A 17,563-nucleotide genomic window follows, 5' to 3' on the forward strand; every position below is an offset into this window, starting at 1 on the left:
ATTTGCCGAGGGATCAAATGTGCCAAAGTTTGTATAAAACTGGGGTTCTCTCTCTTTGGACTTTCTGCTTTTTTATTTTTCATTATCAAACTGTTCATTCCAAAGAATGCAGTAATATGATATTCATATAATATTCAGCACATAATGTAAAAGCAAAAATACAGAGTATGTGTGTCAGCTGGGATGTGTATGTGAGCACAGGCGTGAACACACGAGCATGAGCATGTGGGCTTATTCTGTTTGAAGAGATTAGGATCCCAGGATTTAGCTTTCAGGATATATATTTCACTATCTTGTCCTCATCTTGTCCAAAGAGAACTAGACAAAGAGTGCTGACATTGATCAGTGCTGACTTTGTTGATCAGTACATTGATTTGTGCTGACTTTGTTGATCAGTACATTGATTTGTGCTGACTTTGTTGATCAGTTGATCGTTGATGACTTCAATTATCAGTGTTGACTTTGTTGATAATACTGACTTCTATTATCAGTGCTGAGTTTATTGATTAATGCTGACTGCATTGAACTATTCAGTCAAACCAGAAAGGGATGTTGCCAGGTCACAGGTATGAAGTGATGCAGTCTCTGAATGAATAATTCATAATTCAGCACAATCTGCCATTATAAACTTATCAGAGGCATCAGACATACTCTGACATCTTATCAATGGCATCAGACATATTCTGACATCTTATCAAAGGCTCAGACACACTCTGACATCTTATCAAAGGCTTCAGACACACTCTGACATTTTATCAAAGGCATCAGACATATTCTGACATCTTATGAAAGGCTCAGACACACTGACATCTTATCAAAGGCTTCAGACACACTCTGACATCTTATCAAAGGCTTCCAAAGGCTTCAGACACACTCTGACATCTTATCAAAGGCATCAGACATATTCTGACATCAAAGGCATCAGACATACTCTGACATCTTATCAAAGGCTTCAGACATACTCTGACATCTTATCAAAGGCTTCAGACATACTCTGACATGCACATTTATATTAATCCAAATCAGTATCTTCATTCCCATCAATCAAAGTAAGTCAATGGGGAAAAAATCCCAAATTGTCTTCATCTTCTTTTGAGAGTATGGAAAAAAACAAGACAGAAAAATATCACTGAGCATGAAATCTGCAAATACAGTTGGTTCAGATAATTAACAAGACTTCCCAGTTTGAGTAGTGGTATACTCTGTATCTGCTTGCCCTATTTGACCATTGTATTTACATGTTGATTAAAATTATCAATAATACAAAACAGTTCTAAAAAATGTTTGAAATGTGAGCATTTTTTTTATGGTGTTTTTTTTTCACATGCCTCTGATTCTTAGAGGGCTTGTTGTTTTGTTGTTAAAGAGTATTCATTATGTTGAAACTGAAAGGATTTCATTTCTGGACTTTGAAAAATAATATTTGACTTAAACTGGTAGTTCATTATTTTGATTGCACTCCTCTCCAGAGCATCAGTGAATCACATGACTTACTGGTACCAGTTTCTTTTGACACAATTATTCCCTGTGACTTGATGATACTGACAAAGATATATTTAAGTATATAAATTAGGGCAAATTATTTGTAGGTAACAGGATTGCTGTTGTCGATGAAAATATCCAGCATTATTCTGCTGGCATCAGTGTGAACTATGCAGTCATTTGGTTGGTTTGTGGAAAAGTTACTGTGAGCAAGAGAATAGTGTTTTTGAAATGCTGTTTTTTTCTGCAATTTGTCTCAGCATGCTGCTTTGAGCACAATGATTTTGTCTTTCACCGCCTTTTATTGTGCTTTATTGCTTTAGCACTGTTTAGTTCTGAGACACACCCCCCTCCCCCCCAAAAAAAAGAAGGAAAAAAGTCCAAAGTAAAAAATAAAAAATAAAAAATAAAAAGACATGATCTTAATGTGGGAAGGTGTGCTGCTGACTGTTGGTGTCGAAGTGAAAAAACAGTCAGAGAACTTATGCTTGCTGTCAGTGGAAGACATGAAGACGTCAGTGAGGTATGTGAGAGGTAGTATTGTATATATTAAAAGTAGTTAGAAAGAGCACTGAACATTGGATAAGTGAACATTTAGCACATGGACTGGTCAGCATAGCAAACTGATCTAATGAGGGGAAAAAAAGTGTTTAAAAAAAAAAAAGTTAAAAAATAAATAAATAACTGGTTTCACTGGTGCCTGACTGCATAATGGTATTACATATGATTTCTTTTATTTCTCCTCCTGCTTGCTAACTTTTTTTCCATTCTTTTGTGGGTGGAGGGTGGGAGGGAGTGTTCTGTTGAATGAAATAAATGCAAATAGCGAAACTTGTTCATTGCCGCTTTATCTTGTTTTTGAAGATAAAATGAATTGTCTTGTTGACACCACCAACCACCTCCCATCCCCTTGCCTGTCCTTGAGCTAACAGCTACAGTTTTTGTTACTGGCTCTTTGTTGACCAATGGAAGTATTTCATTCTTGCCTGTTTTGGGTTTCTTCTCATCATTCCTTGTCCATTACATCTCTCCCATCCCCAGTGTTCCTTACAGTGTTGATGGTGAATATCAGAAGTATTTTGCAGCATATGTACCTTCTTTGAGCAGTCTAGTTTTTCTCTTATTTATTTGTACATAAAAAAATAAATAATAGCTGCTGATTTTTTGTTTTCTCCATTGCTATGAACTCTTTTCCCTATTGTTGTGAACTCTGTTTAGAACTCTGTTTACTTTTTATTGTGAAACATTTTGATTTTATGAATGGAATCAGTGACCATGATTATGAACCATTCATTGTTCATATTGATAGGCATGCTGTTTTAATGCCAGTTGTGTCCAGCACTGGACTGATAAGCTACATTGCTGTATTTGGGGGTAACTTGTTTTTCTCCATAGTATGAAATTCACTTTTTTCCTAAAATTACGCAATCAAGTTTAGATTGTGGTGAAAACAGTTCAGCACAAGGTTGCCCCACAAAACAAGATGTTTCAGTTTCATGGTTAAGCATAACACTGCTGAACAAATAAAAGTTTTGTTTTGAATTTTAAAAAAATGTATAAAGTCTGTTGATGGGAAGCATGCTATTTTCATTTGCTGTTACCTGGACTGCTGGATGTCACTGGCATGGGTTCATGTTGAACTGATGACTGATCTGCTTTAATGTGATAACATTTCATTTGAAATTGATGTGTCTTTTCTTTACCCTAAAACCTACAACAGAGAATCAGTATTCAGTTTCAAACTTGTCAGGTATGCAGGATGCAAAATAATGTTTATGGCTTATAAAAGGAAATGTGCAAATGTCCTCTCAGTATATGAAGATGGTTGGGTTTGTTTGGGTTTTCTTCAAAGGAAACCTCACAGTGTTGCCTTCAGTGTTTTTTCTCACGTGAGTGTTATATTCTCATCCCTCAACCCTCATTCCTTTTAAGGATTGCAGTATTTTTTCTGATTCATTGCTGTCACTCTCTTTGTTTCTGGCTTTTTACTTTTCTTTCTGTTGTCTGTTCCTTTCTGATGTTCTGCCTTGTTACTGGTTCATTTGCTTTGATTATTTTTGGGTTTTTTCTTGACTTAAGTTCTCTATGTTTTTTTATTCTGTGTGTAGGTCATGTGAGGTGCCTGATGGCAATTTTTGGTTTTGTATGTCTGTTACATGTGATGTTGCGTATAGTGTATACTACTCCAAGAAAGGTAAGGTCCACCAAGACAATTTAGATTATTTAAGATATCTTCTTTTTTAGAAAGAAGGAAGACTTTTAATATCAATTTAAGATTGGATCATTGCACAGTCAACGTTTACACTCATTGACCCTGGCTATACTCTATCTTGACCTTTGAGCTAAGGTGTAGCTGGAAAGTTGTGTGTTTTGCGCACTTTTTTTTTTTTTTATTAACCAAGAAAGGCAGTTTCCCAGCTTCAAAACTGCTGATTCATTTTAAGATCTGCAAGAGGCACGAACATAAGGTGTGTAGTGTGAACACATTTCAGATGAATAGGGTTAAATTTTGGTATAAAATCTGGGCTAAAATCGAAGTGAAACAACCATGCCAGCAAGACAGCAACTTACAACAGAAGATCGCGGCAGAGCCCTGGCATTGCTGCAAGACGGAATTCCTGGACAAGAAGTGGGCAGACGTCATTGAGTGAGCCACTCAAATTCAGTGGCTAAACGAGAGGTGCCAAACAGTTGGATCCACCAAACGCCGTCCTCGTTCAGGTAGACCAAGACCGACAGGCCCACGCGTACGTGACGATCATTTCATTGTTCTCTCAGCTCTGCGCGACAGAACCAGAACTGCCATCGGCCTCAGGATGGGGCTCAGACAGGCTACTAACATCGACATTAGCCAAGAGACTGTTCACTCTGGCCTTGTTGATGCAGGGTTGCGTTCCAGGAGGGCAGCTGTTAGAGTTCCACTGACTCAGGCGCACAGAGGAGCGTGTCTGAACTGGAGCGGGAACATCAGTGTTGGACGTGAAAGCAGTGGGGCAGGGTACTGTTTACAGATGAGTCTCGGTTCACCCTGTCCCACAACGATGCCCGCGTTTGTGTTTGGAGAAGCACAGGTGAACGATATGCAGATGGCTGTGTCCGTGAGCACAGTCTGTATGGAGGCAGCTCTCTGATGGTGTGGGGAGGCATCCACTTGAGGGGCAGAACTCCCTACACCTGGTGCGAGGGATCCTCACTGGCGTGAGGTACAGAGACACGATCGTTCAGCCACTTATCAAGCCTGACCTCCAGGCCATGGGTCTTGGAGCCATCCTTATGAATGACCGTCTTAGGGTGGTCAGGGACTACCTTCAGGAAAGGAACATCCAATGTCTTGACTGGCCGGCCTCGTTCACCAGACCTAAACCCCATTGAGCACTTGTGGGACCTGCTTGGACGAAGGGTGCGCCAGAATCACTCACCTGCTGCAGACCTTCATGACCTGTTTCGTTTTCTGCAGTGTCAGAACATCGTTAGAACACTTGTTCAGTCCCTGGGGCAGAGATGTGGAGAGTGCCAGGCTGCAAATGGAAGACACACACACTACTAAAGTCACATTTGTGAATCAAATGACATTTTTTGTTTGTGACTTTTGTTTCGGGGGTAGGGTAATTCAGTTGTTGATTTCTCTAAAAAGAAATGATGTTTTGATGAATTTTTACTTATATACTGTTGTCAGATAATAAAATAAACTTTTGTGAAATTTGCTACCTTTTGTATTCTTGGTCTAATTTTCGTGACAGTTTTTCTGCCTGGTCTTTTACTTTCTTGGAGCAGTATGATTTATGTTTATGTTCAGGTAAATTTTTTTTGGTTTTCTTTATTATTTTTTTTTAATCCTGATATAGAAAGTGACAGAATAGTCCATGTTGGAGGCACATCCTATGTTTGTAGACAGGAATGTGAATGTATTTGTGCATAATTTTGTGGGGGGTTTTGTTTTTGTTTTGTTTTGTTTATTTGTTGTTGTTTTTTCATGTTTACATGACTGATATTTACAGTTTTTCAGGGCATGGCTTTGTGTGGTTGGCTGGGCTGAGAAATAGGCAACAGAGATAAGATACAGCTAGGACCTTTCAGGAGATAGAATTATTTCCTTTTCACATGATTGAGTTTTTATTAGGAGAGTCGTTTGTGTATGACAAGAGAAGGTTCAGTGGATCTATTTCATGTTGTAGAAGCAAGTGAAGAGTTGTACATGTTTTATTATTCGTTTTTAAAGGTTTCTTCTTCTTTCTCTTCTTCTTCTTCGTTCGTGTACTGCGACTCCCACGTTCCCTCGTATGTACACGAGTGGGCTTTTACGTGTATGACCGTTTTTAAAGGTTTAATTCATACAATATATAAAACATTATTTGGTGTCATATACTGTACCATGTCAAACTGATGCAAACTAGGCCTATTGGTTTGCTCTGCTTGGCCAAATTTCGCGCGGCTAACAGTGAAAAGACGGGCCCGCCCGCTCTCAGCCAATCAAACGCCTCTAAAAACTATAAGCGCTGAATCATTCCTTTGGCCAAGGCTCTCCACGCCATCTTGTCAGGTCTTACGCTTTTTTCGGCTATTCAGCGTATCCTTTTGGCCTTATTTTGTTGCATGCGGCTTGTGTTTATTGTATTCTTACATTCTGTGTACTCGATTCGCCTCGGCACCCTCGATTCGTTCGTTTTTTTCTGCCTCTAAATCGATCCTGTCTTTCCTTTCTCTGTTGGGGGTCGGATTTTCACTGGGTGCCTAAGCGCGGGTTCCATGCCTCGTGTGCCATACCACGAAGGCAGGGATCATGATACTGGGATTGAGACTCGGCAAGAGACTCTCCCAGGCCCGGAGTTCATGATTCCTCCCGATACGGACCGCGACGATGCGTCGTTAGACGCTGATCGCGGAGGCGACTTTCGTACCAGTAAAACGGTCATGAAGGGGACCGGGGGGAAAGAGGTACGAGCGTCGCCTCCCGAGGTGTCCCAGCGCGAGGTGGGGAGAAGGGGGAATGGCAAGTCCTCTCCGGGCTGTGGGGACTCGCAGCTAGGCGCGGACTCCCAAGGGGAGTCCGCGCCCGGCCATTACCCGGGTCCCCACTCAGAGACGGCCCTCACGGGCCCCATTGTTGTTCCCCCTCCTCCCTTCTCTGTCGACCCCCCTCCCCCACCTCCTTTTGGGGGGGGAGAAAAATTTGGTTCCGGGGGGGGATCTCTACTTGGCCCACCCTGGGCCAAGCCACCCCAGTCTCCCCACGGGAGGGGATTCGGGGCGCGTGGCAACCTGCTCTGCAGGTCTTCCCGCTATCCGGCCGGTCTCCCCTGCAGGGGGAGGCCCGCGCGTGTCAGGCGGTTCCGGGCAGTCAGCCCGCTCGTCTTCAGGCGGGACTGACACCCAAGTCGGACCTGACCTCCCTCCGACTTGGCCAGGTTGTTCCCTTCATGGAGGTCAATGCGCCAGTGACCCTTGGGGTTCGGGTCACAGTATGGCTGGTGCCCACGGGTGGTTACCCCCATTCTACCCGTACTGGGGCGCACCTAGGGTGCACGCTGGGTTGCCGGGAGCACCAAGGGCCAGCCCCTTGTCCGCTCCCCACCGGACCCAACCCAGCACATCTCACAGGGTGACACACACAGCCCCGATAAGTGGGATCGACTTCTTGTCAGTCAGGTCGAGCTCCTCAACCAATACTACCACTCTGTCCACAAATCGGGCCTCTGTCAACCCACAGGTGACCTCCACGGTCACAACAGCCTCCTTGTCAGGACCGACGGCTGCTCAGGGGCCCTACTCGGCCCGGCGGAGCCTGCGGTTCCCACCTGCCCAGCCCTCAGTCCTACAGTGAGATGAGTGGGTGTATGTCCCCACACAGCACTCGTGGGTCCCTCTTGCATCCAGGGACGCCCTCTCTGAAAAGGTGTGGCACCCACCATCCCAAGCATGGTTGGACCTACGGTCCACACGCTCCCCACCCGCTTCAGGTGTCAAGGACATAACAGTGGCGGCCATGGTCCCGGCTCGGGATCGTCCCAGCTCATCCCGCTGGGCTGACCACAGCTCACAGGACGCCGCAGTGGGTACATCCACTTGGGATGGCACCCAGCAGGGGATGGACTGCGAACAAGAGTGGGAGCCCCTGTCTTCGGATGAGGACGAACAAGCAGATGAGCACTCTTCGCCCACATCCCAGGGGGGACAGATTGAGCCCGCGCCTCCCTAGGGACCAGGCTGAACCAAACTCGGACTTTGCCGAGCTCGAACTGACCCTCCCCAATAGGGTCACGTATGCCGAATCAGTCCCTCAGGCTACTTTGTTACCCTTGACCCTCCTTACACCATGTGACTCTAACTCCAGAACCACAAGGCGACTCAGAGTGCCGGAAATGGTGCAGGAATGGCTTAATAAGCCAGCCCGCACTGTCAGGGGTGCTGCTTCCATCCCTCCTCCAGGCAGGGAGTCCCTCTCTGCCCCGGGCACCTTTTCCCTGGGAAAGTTCCTTAAAGATTCCTCCAATGGAGGGGTGTGGTCCTGGTACACACAGGACCACCCTGCCTACAGTGGAGCAGAGCCCTCCGCACAGGACAGGATGTTGGTCTCACAGCGCACCACCTTCCCCACTTCAGCTACCCTATCCTTTAAAACGTTAGCAGAGTGGGACTAATTGGCCCGCCGCTGCCTCCTTGAGGTTTCCACGCGTTCCTTCACAGGGCCAATGAGCTGTGGGAACAGTGTCCGGTTAATCAGGACACGGGGTCTCCTTCCTCTGTCCCGCCTGGCCTCTTCACCGACCAGAGGTTACACGCTTTTGGCAATAGGGTAGCATCTGGTCTCACGGCAGCTGCAGACACAGCTACCAGCCTTCACTTCAATACTGTGCTAGCGCGGCGTGATGCCATTCTCAGCCTCTCTAACATTCCTGTGGAGGAGAGGGCTGCCCTGCGGTCCATCCCAGCACAGCAGCACTCCCTCTTCGGCCAGTTCCCGCCCCATTTTGTCAGCCACAGGGCAGAGACAAACAGGGAGGTGGCCTCATATTTGGCCCACACCTCTCATGGGCTCCAGGGTTCTATGCCATTGAAGAGACCGGCCACCAGGGCCCCTCCATATACCACGCCGCCTAAGTCAAAGCAGCGTGTGCAGAATCAGTGGCAGAGGAATAAACCACCTTATGTCCGTCCAAGCTGACCGGCCATGCCCAAGGCCAGAAGGCAGCACCCCCAATGACTGGGCCCCGATTCAGCACCGCCAGTCGTTCAGCCCCTCCAAGTAGGAAACTTGTCCCGGCATGCACATCAGTGGTGTGCTCTGGGACTCAACGACGGGATTATGTCGGTGCTAGAGTCGGGGTACATGCTGTCTTGGGTGGAGGACCTCCCCCCTCTAAGATCCACTCCTCCTCCTTAGGTGCCCAGCTCAACGGAGCAGGAGAGCGTCCTAGAAAAAGAGATATCGCACCCACTCCTCATGGGGCTATATCTCAACTCTCGGACCCGGGCCCCGGTTTTTACGGCTGGTTGTTGGTGATTCCAAAGGTCTCGGGAGGGTGGAGACCAGTTTTGGACTTGTCCCCCCTCAACAAATTCCTCCCCAAAATCAAATTCAAGATGGACACACAGGCACAGATTCGGGAGACCATCCAACAAGGTGATTGGCCTACCTCTATCGATCTGGAAGATGCTTATTTTCATATACTCATCCATTCGGCATCCCATCGGTACCTGAGGTTCGTGTGGAGGGACAAGGGGTTCCAGTTCCCGGCCCTCCCATTTGGTCTGTCCCTTGCCCCTTTCCTGTCTACTAAGGTGGTGCGGGAATTGGTCTCCATCGTCCGCTCGGAATCCATTTGTCTCTGTGTGTACCTGGACGACTGGCTTATCCTGGCCCAGTCGCAGGCCCTGTGCCTGAGTCATACGGCCAGACTTGTAGACCTTTGCTCCCAACTGGGCTTCCTCATGGACCAGCAGATATGCGATCTGTCCCCACGTCAGTCCTTCGACTTCTTAGGGATGAGATTCGACACGTGGTCTATGATAGTCTCTCTGGCGCCAGATCACTGGGACCGTCTGGCAGGCTTCCTCAGCCACTGGCGCCACTCCTCCCAAGATACAGCGCGGACACTTTCTTCCCTTTTGGGCATGATGGAGTCCACGGCACCTCTCATTCCCCTGGACAGGGTTCTCAAGCGCCCTCTCCAGAGGGCACTGAGGTTACGCCGGTCCCAGAGCACTCAGCCATGGGATACCCAGATATGTCTGGGCGAGTGGTTCCTCGAGGTGACATCAGAGTGGTTAATCACCCCCCTTCGGACACAGGGGGTGCCCATAGCCCCACCTACTCTTCAGGTGGCACTCTTCACAGACGCCTCCTCCCTGGGCTGGGGAGCCCACATGGACTCACTCCATGCAGCAGGGACTTGGTCCCCGGAGGAGCGCCTATGCCACATCAATGTTCTGGAACTGGAGGGAGTTTGCAGGGCTCTCCTGCACTTCATGGGGGAGGCCACTGGCAAGACCATCCGCTTGTTCACGGACAAGACGACGGTCGCATGTTAGGTGAACAAATGGGGGGGAGCGCGCTCGGCAGACCTCTCCATGCGGACTGAGGCTCTCCTCCGTTGGTGCCACAGCAAGGGCATTGCACTTTCAGAGAGACACTTTGCAGGAAAAAACCACATCTTGGCAGATGCTCTCAGCAGGTCCAAGAGTGTCATACGCACAGAGTGCACCCTGGACAAGGACAGCCTTCAGTGGGTGTGGGAACAGTGGTTTCGGCCGATGGTGGACCTTGTTCAACAAGAGACTTCCCACTTCCGTCTCTTCAGTTGCCGACCCAGAAGCGTGGGCAGTGGATGCTCTCTCTCTAGACTGGAGCAGTCTGATTGCCTCCGCGTTTCCTCCCTTTCCAATTCTGTCCAAGGTGATACAGAAAGACAGATTGGAACACCCGCAGCTGATCCTCATTGCGCCGAAATGGCCAGCCCAGACCTGGTTTCTGGACCTTCAGTCCCTGACACATGTTTCCACCCCTGGAACTTGAAACCAAATCTCATCTGCTGAGGCAGCCTCGCTCGGGCACTCCTCATTCCAATCCTCAACTGCTCCACCAGCACGCATGGCTGCTGTGCAGTTGGAACTGTCAGCATCACCATTGAAGTCCTCGACCCCTCGGTCGGCCTCTGTGTCGGCTGCGCTGACCCAGGGGTGTGCCTCCTCTGACCTCCTCTCCATAGTCACCAGAGCAAGGAGGCAGGGAACGGAGACTTTGTATGACTTTCGCTGGAAGAAATGGTTGCGGTGGTGTACAGCTCAGGGCATTACCCCAACGAACCCTACGAGCATGCAGCTGGCCAACTTTCTGGCTCTCTGCTCCTCGGTTCTCATCCTGTCTGCTAGTTCTGTGCGAGGGTACAGGTCTGCCATCTGTACCACAATGCAAACAGCTAGGTGGTCCCGCCTTTGAAGCGGATTTCTTGCTCAGAGAGGTGGCTAGGGGTGCCCCTCTGAAGGAAGCTAGAAACCCCAGAAGAGTGCCTCTCTGGGACTTGTTCCTGGTGCTGGATTTCATTCGAAAACAGCCCTTCCAACCACTGGGGACTATTCCTTTTGACATCCTCACCCTCAAGACCACTTTCCTTCTGTGGCTGGCCACAGGCAGTTGTAGAAGTGAGCTGCATGGTCTTAGTGGAATGCCACAAGATCTGGCCTTCCACAGAGATGGTTCCATCACTATTCGTTCCTTCCAGAGTTTCTGGCTAAGAACCAAGACCCTGAGGTTCCTTCCCCCTCTCTGAGGGTCAGACCTTTGTCTGATATTCTTGCCCAAGATGATGAGGATAGGCACCTCTGCCCTGTTCGGTGTCTCAAATATTATTGGGATAGGTCTCGCCATAGGCGTTCTTCTCAGAAGCGTCTTCTCATCTCCCTCAATGAGAATTACAAGAAAGACATCGCTGCAGGCACCATTTCCCGCCGGGTTTCCCAAGTCATTCGTAGAGCCTACTCTCATGCACACAGGGATATCAGCTGTCTTCATCCCAGAGCACACGAAGTGCGGGCCATAGCTACTTCGGCTGCTTTCCAGCACTCAGTGCCAACGCAGCTTGTCTTGGAGGCAGCCTTCTGGCGGTCTGAGAATCCCTTCATCAACTTCTACCTCAGGAATTTCCGTATGACCAGGGCTGACGGTTCCAAGGGGATTTCCTTTGTCGCGGCTAACACTGCCGTCTCAGTTACAAGGGCACCCCATACGAACCAGTAGGCGTTGCCCTCCTCCATTTGCTTTAAATTCTGCATCAGTTTGACATGGTACAGTATATGACACCAAAAGGAGTTTGTATTATACTCCATGTTTGGTGTTACATATACTTACCATGTCAAACTCGAATGCCCGCCCGTCCGTCCCCGCGTCTCCGCCGTGGTTCTCATGGGGCATTTTTGTTCATGGCCACGGAATGATTCAGCGCTTATAGTTTTTAGAGGCGTTTGATTGGCTGAGAGCGGGCGGGCCCGTCTTTTCACTGTTAGCCGCGCGAAATTTGGCCAAGCAGAGCAAACCAATAGGCCTAGTTTGCATGAGTTTGACATGGTAAGTATATGTAACACCAAACATGGAGTATAATACAAACTCCTCCTTTTTATTATATTTTTGCATCATAAAAAACAAATGAAGAACATACAGTGAAGAAAGATGATCAGCATGGAGTCGCATGTGCATGCATCCTGTAATATTTACCTATATTGTGCAGTGTTTTTTTATTTCCCCCCTCAAAACTATTTATTGCATGGAAATCAGTCTGTGCCAGTGGACTGATTCTCGTGTGAGCTGAATAGGCAACTTTTGTTAGATGGAACAACAGGACAAAACTGTTGCTTGACGATCTTTTCCCAAATGATGAAGTGTATGGGACTGGAGTTACTGGTTTCTTTCCATGATGTGTGTGATTATAAATCAAAAGACCATAGTGAGAAATGAGATTACATTTGCCTACATGTTTGTTGTCCTTTTCTTCTTTTTTATTTTTTTATTTTTATTTTATTGTTATTATTATTGTTTTGTTTTTTGCGAACTCCATCCGTCCCCTTTCCCATCTAAGTTTTCACTGTTATATGTGGAAGCTTTTCCTGCAGTGCACAGGAAGGTCAGTGGGTGAAGATGTGAAATTCTGAGCAAGTGTAGTCAACTTTTGACAAAATGCACTATGACCCAAAACTAATTGGTATGTGAACTTTTTTTTTCTAGTATAACATGTTTACTAAGACCATGTCTAAAGTATTGTAAATAATCTAAATATGTATTGCATGCCTCTGCATATTTTTTTCGTGATTTTATTTGTCATGAATATAAACAATATCAGCCGACACTCATTTTGCTGAAAGCCTTGTTACAAATAAATTGTCAACCCTATTCGTTGTTCAGGATGGGTAGGGAGACGAACACTTTTCAATCAAGAACTTACGGATTTTGGCAGGTGATAACTGTTGGATGAACAGAAGTACTAGTCCAGTTGGTGGTTGACCAAGTTCAATTTGTCATCTTTGTGAAGGGCGTTGGGTTACACTGCTGGTCAGGCATCTGCGTAGCAGAGGTGGTGTAGCGTATATGGATTTGTTCGAACGCAGTGACGCCTCCTTGAGTAACTGAACTGAACTGTCGCTCTGGGCGTAGTCTGCCACTGCAGCAGTAGATGAGCCAGTGGGTAATGACAGTTTTGAGGGTGGCAGCTGACTGACTTGACCCCCGGTTGTTGTCTCCGTTGTTGTTATCAGCGAGCGTCATCTGCTTCTGTTTCAGGAAACCTCGTGGTCCAAACAACTAATCTCTACTGACCACGCACATGCGCAGCTTAAATCGGTATTACTGTGAGCCAAGTTAGTTTGGAGCATAGACTTGCTGAAAAGCTGTTTTCGAGTGAATTGTAAACGATGGACCGGAGGTGAATGGCGCACTTATTGATGTTATGAGTTAATGTTTTGGATTAATGAGAACTGTCTGAAAATAATTAGTTCACATACTTCACATGGCACAATTTTGTTGCTTCTTGCGTATGAATGCATCAGTGTCACTTCTAAACTAAACAGATATTCATATTGTAAATAAAAATGAACGTATCACTATCACATAGTATCAGTATGTCAGACAAAATTTTTATTTTTTAATGTGCGAAGTCTTATGAAACGTGTCCATCGAAATGTTTTTGGCTTGTTTACAGTGTTAGTGCCCATCCCGAAAGCGCATTGTCATTCAAATCGCAATGTGTGAAATTTACATATATTTTCTTATTTTCAAGCAAAATGTGGTGACAACATACAAAGTTCTACTATTTCCAGAAAAAAAATTAATTTAATCAGAGAGAGAGATGGAGAGCGCACTGATCAGGAGAGGGGAAAAAATTGCTTTTTTTAAAGGTGCGTCTTTAGATTCTTTTTAAAAAGCCAAGAAACACTTAGTTTTTCTGGGGGACAAAGTTGGGAGTTTCAGACAGTGGGGCCAAAGGTTTTTTTAATTTTTTTTTTTTTAATTTTTTATTTTATTTTATGGTAGGTCTCAAGGGAGAAACGTGTAACTGTCAGCAAAGAGGTGTCAATACAGTTTAGCATCCTGGGTACAGATTTAGAATATCTGAAAGTATTGTGGCATATATTGTCGTGATAGAGGCACTGAAATCATGACCAGCAATTTTGTAAGAGATTCTAGTCACCACAGGAAACCAGTGAAATGCCCTGAACAGTGATGTTGCTCTCTTGTGCTTTCGGAGCACGAGTCAGAGTGCATGATTCTGAATGCGCAATCACAGAGAGAGTTACATCTAAGTAGTTGCCAAGGTTTCTGATTGACTGAGAGAATGGAATGTCACGGCCAGGGATGGTCATAGGTATAGAGGTGACCCAGTTAATCCTTGATTTGATGCTAATGGAAATAAGAACGGTTTAATCCTCGTTCATCTGCAACCTGTTCTCATATTATCCACTCAGACACATCCTCAACACAATCTTTCAAACACTATGACACAAAAGAAATCGTAAGAATGGTCTGATTGACGAATGATAGTGCCAAGAGGCTGTGTATATATAGTAAATAAAAATAGGTGAACCCTGTGGCATTCCATACTTCAACCCATAACATCACTTATCAACTCATGTAAAATATCTGTCAGCTCCTAAAAACCGCCTTGTTGCAGTTAATAGCATATGTCCATAGATGATTTGAATTCCTGCCTGTGTTCGAGATCAACAAATGTTCCATTAATTTCGCATTTTAGGACACATAAAACTAGGCAAGAGAGCACAAAGTGTCCACCAGGAACTTGAAATTAAAACAATTATGCTTCAGGACTGCTAATCCATTCTGTAATGGAAATTTTAAGAACACGAGGGTGAGCAGCTGGGCCTGTTGATGCTACTTTCAAGTCTGTACCATTTCCACTGAAAATAGCCCCCATAAAAAGTTGCAGTAAACTAGGTACGATGTTCAAGTTTGCAAAAAGTGACGCAATGTAATGTTTCTTGGGACACACACACACACACACACACACACTCACCCACACCATCCCGAAACTCCCCGTTCACACACACACACACACTACAACACAACGTGTTTGCATCCATTCCTGTGTTATTGCTAATAAGAATCATAGATAATGATGTTCAGCATATTTCATGCACTCCATACCGTTTCTCTCATTTACAACATATATCGCTCCAAGATCTAAGTAACATTATTTTGCCTATTTCGGAATGTTCATGGTGTGATTCTTTACATTTCTTTCCAAAAGGAAACTAGCAATACCTTTTATGATCTGTTAATAGATTTTCACAGATTGTCAACATTGGCCACTGTTTTTGTTGCTTGAAGTGAATGTGTGCAATGATTCACGGCTTTTGTGGAATGAACAAATGAGTGAGTAGTGTTTCGCAAGCTGGTACGTTATTTAGATATGGGAGCGAAAGATGTCTTTACCAAAAACGCGCTATCTGTTACAAGAATATTATGGTAGTTGTGTGACTGTCATCTGATCGCATCGATTGATGAATCGAGAATTAACAGTTGAAATAATTTCTAAAAGACCCCTGCAGGTCTATGTATAAAGATAATTTCGAAAAAGACTAATATTGAAGTGAGAAAATATCGTTGAGGATTTAATAGCAGGCCGATGCAAGCCTTAATTATGAAGGAATGAATAAAGCTGGATATTTATTCGAACAGAAAAGACCCTATTGAAAAAGAAAACAGCCAGTGGTGGGTTATCATAATTATGATTAATGAGGGTTTGAAGTTGAGCTTGTCTAAATTTCATTGACCGGTGAGCGAGAGGGTACTATCATTTTGTGCCAAGGGCAGAAACTCGGAGCACATCCCAAATTCTTGTCTCGGGAACATGTAAAAATGAGTTCATTAGACACCGAAGAACATTTTAAATACTAGTCTTCATTCCTGGGGATGGGAGCGTGGGGTGGGGGTGGGGGGCTGCACGGTAGGCTCCCGATCGGCCTTGCGGACTATTAGCGCTATAAAATCAAAACAGAGGACGCACGGCAAAATCGTTGGGGTAATCGCACTGTGTCAGGCTTGCAACCTGATGATAGCACATTCAAAACCCAATTACAGACATGCAGTAACCATCATCATTCGATTTTGAGATATGTTTCACCACTGATTATTATATCATATTCGTTTTACCCCATTCAAGCGCGTTGGGTCACGCTGCTGGCCAGGCATCTGCCTAGATGTGGTTTAGCGGATATGGATTTGTCCGAACGCAGTGACGCCTCCTTAGATAACCGAACTAAACAGAAATCTACTGTATGGATTAATCCCACAATCCTTACTGAACACAGCCAGAATCTGTCGGCCACTTGCCATCTGAATACAAACTTAGCAACGCCAAGCGCCATCATCCAGACGCGTTAACCTAGCCTTCATCCATTTCGTTGACCTGTTCCTGTATTTGACCCATTTTTTGTCTTTTACCCGTTCACTGCAAGGAAAACGTAACTCCTGCTGCAGGGCCTCTGCCAAAGAATTTTTGTTGAAAAGGGGTGTTAACAACAATAATAATAATAATAATAATGGTACTTGTATAGCGCTAAATCTTGTGCATAAACAAATCAAAGCGCTTTCGCACCAGTCATTCTCACGCAAGCATAACTCAAAAACTGAAAAAAACTAAAAAGACAAGGAAGAGGCAGGGAAGGGAGGCTACTTTGGGAAGAGGTGGGTTTTAAGGCCAGACTTGAAAGAGCTGAGTGTGGAGACTTGACGAAGCGAAAGAGGAAGTTCATTCCAATTGCAAGGTCCAGAGACAGAGAAAGAACGGTGGCCAACAGTCGAGAGTTTGAATCTGGGTATATGTAAGTGGAGTGGATCCGAAGCTGATCGTAGTGAGCGAGATGGAGTGTAGAGGTGAAGGCAGGCACAGAGATAGGAAGGGGCTGATTTGTGAATACATTTGTAGCATAGAGTGCTGATCTTGTACTTTATTCGGTGTGAGACAGGGAGCCAGTGGAGATGTTGCAAAAGAGGAGTGGTGTGCTCAGATCTTTTCTTTCTGAGGACGAGTCGGGCAGCAGAATTTTGTATGCGCTGAAGGGACTGAATGGATGAAGCAGGCAAACCAGACAATAGAGAGTTACAGTAGTCAAGGCGAGAGAGAATGAGAGAAACGACAAGTCTAGATGTTGCGTCAGTGGACAGATATTTCCGGATGGAACTGATGCGCCGCAGTTGACAGTAGCAGGATTGACATGTCTGATTGATAAATGTTTGCATGGACAGTGTGTTGTCAAGGACAACGCCGAGGTTCCTGACTGAAGTGGACAGAGGGATGGATGTACTGCCAAGTTTGATTGTATTAGTTGTAATGGAAGAGAGTTTTTGTTTAGTTCCTATGATCATTGCTTCAGTTTTGTCCGCGTTCAATTGTAACTTATTTAGAGTCATCCAATTTTGAATATCCAGGAAGCAGTTAGATGTTTCTTGCAAGAGCGACAACAGTTTTTCAGGTGTATCACTCTTCTGGAGTTGAGTGTCATCAGCGTAAGAATGATGACTGACATTATGGCGGTTGATAATTTCAGCGAGAGGAGCAGTGTACAGTGTGAAGAGCAC

Source organism: Babylonia areolata, chromosome 21 (assembly GCF_041734735.1).
Source record: "Babylonia areolata isolate BAREFJ2019XMU chromosome 21, ASM4173473v1, whole genome shotgun sequence".
Lineage (NCBI taxonomy): Eukaryota > Metazoa > Mollusca > Gastropoda > Neogastropoda > Buccinidae > Babylonia > Babylonia areolata.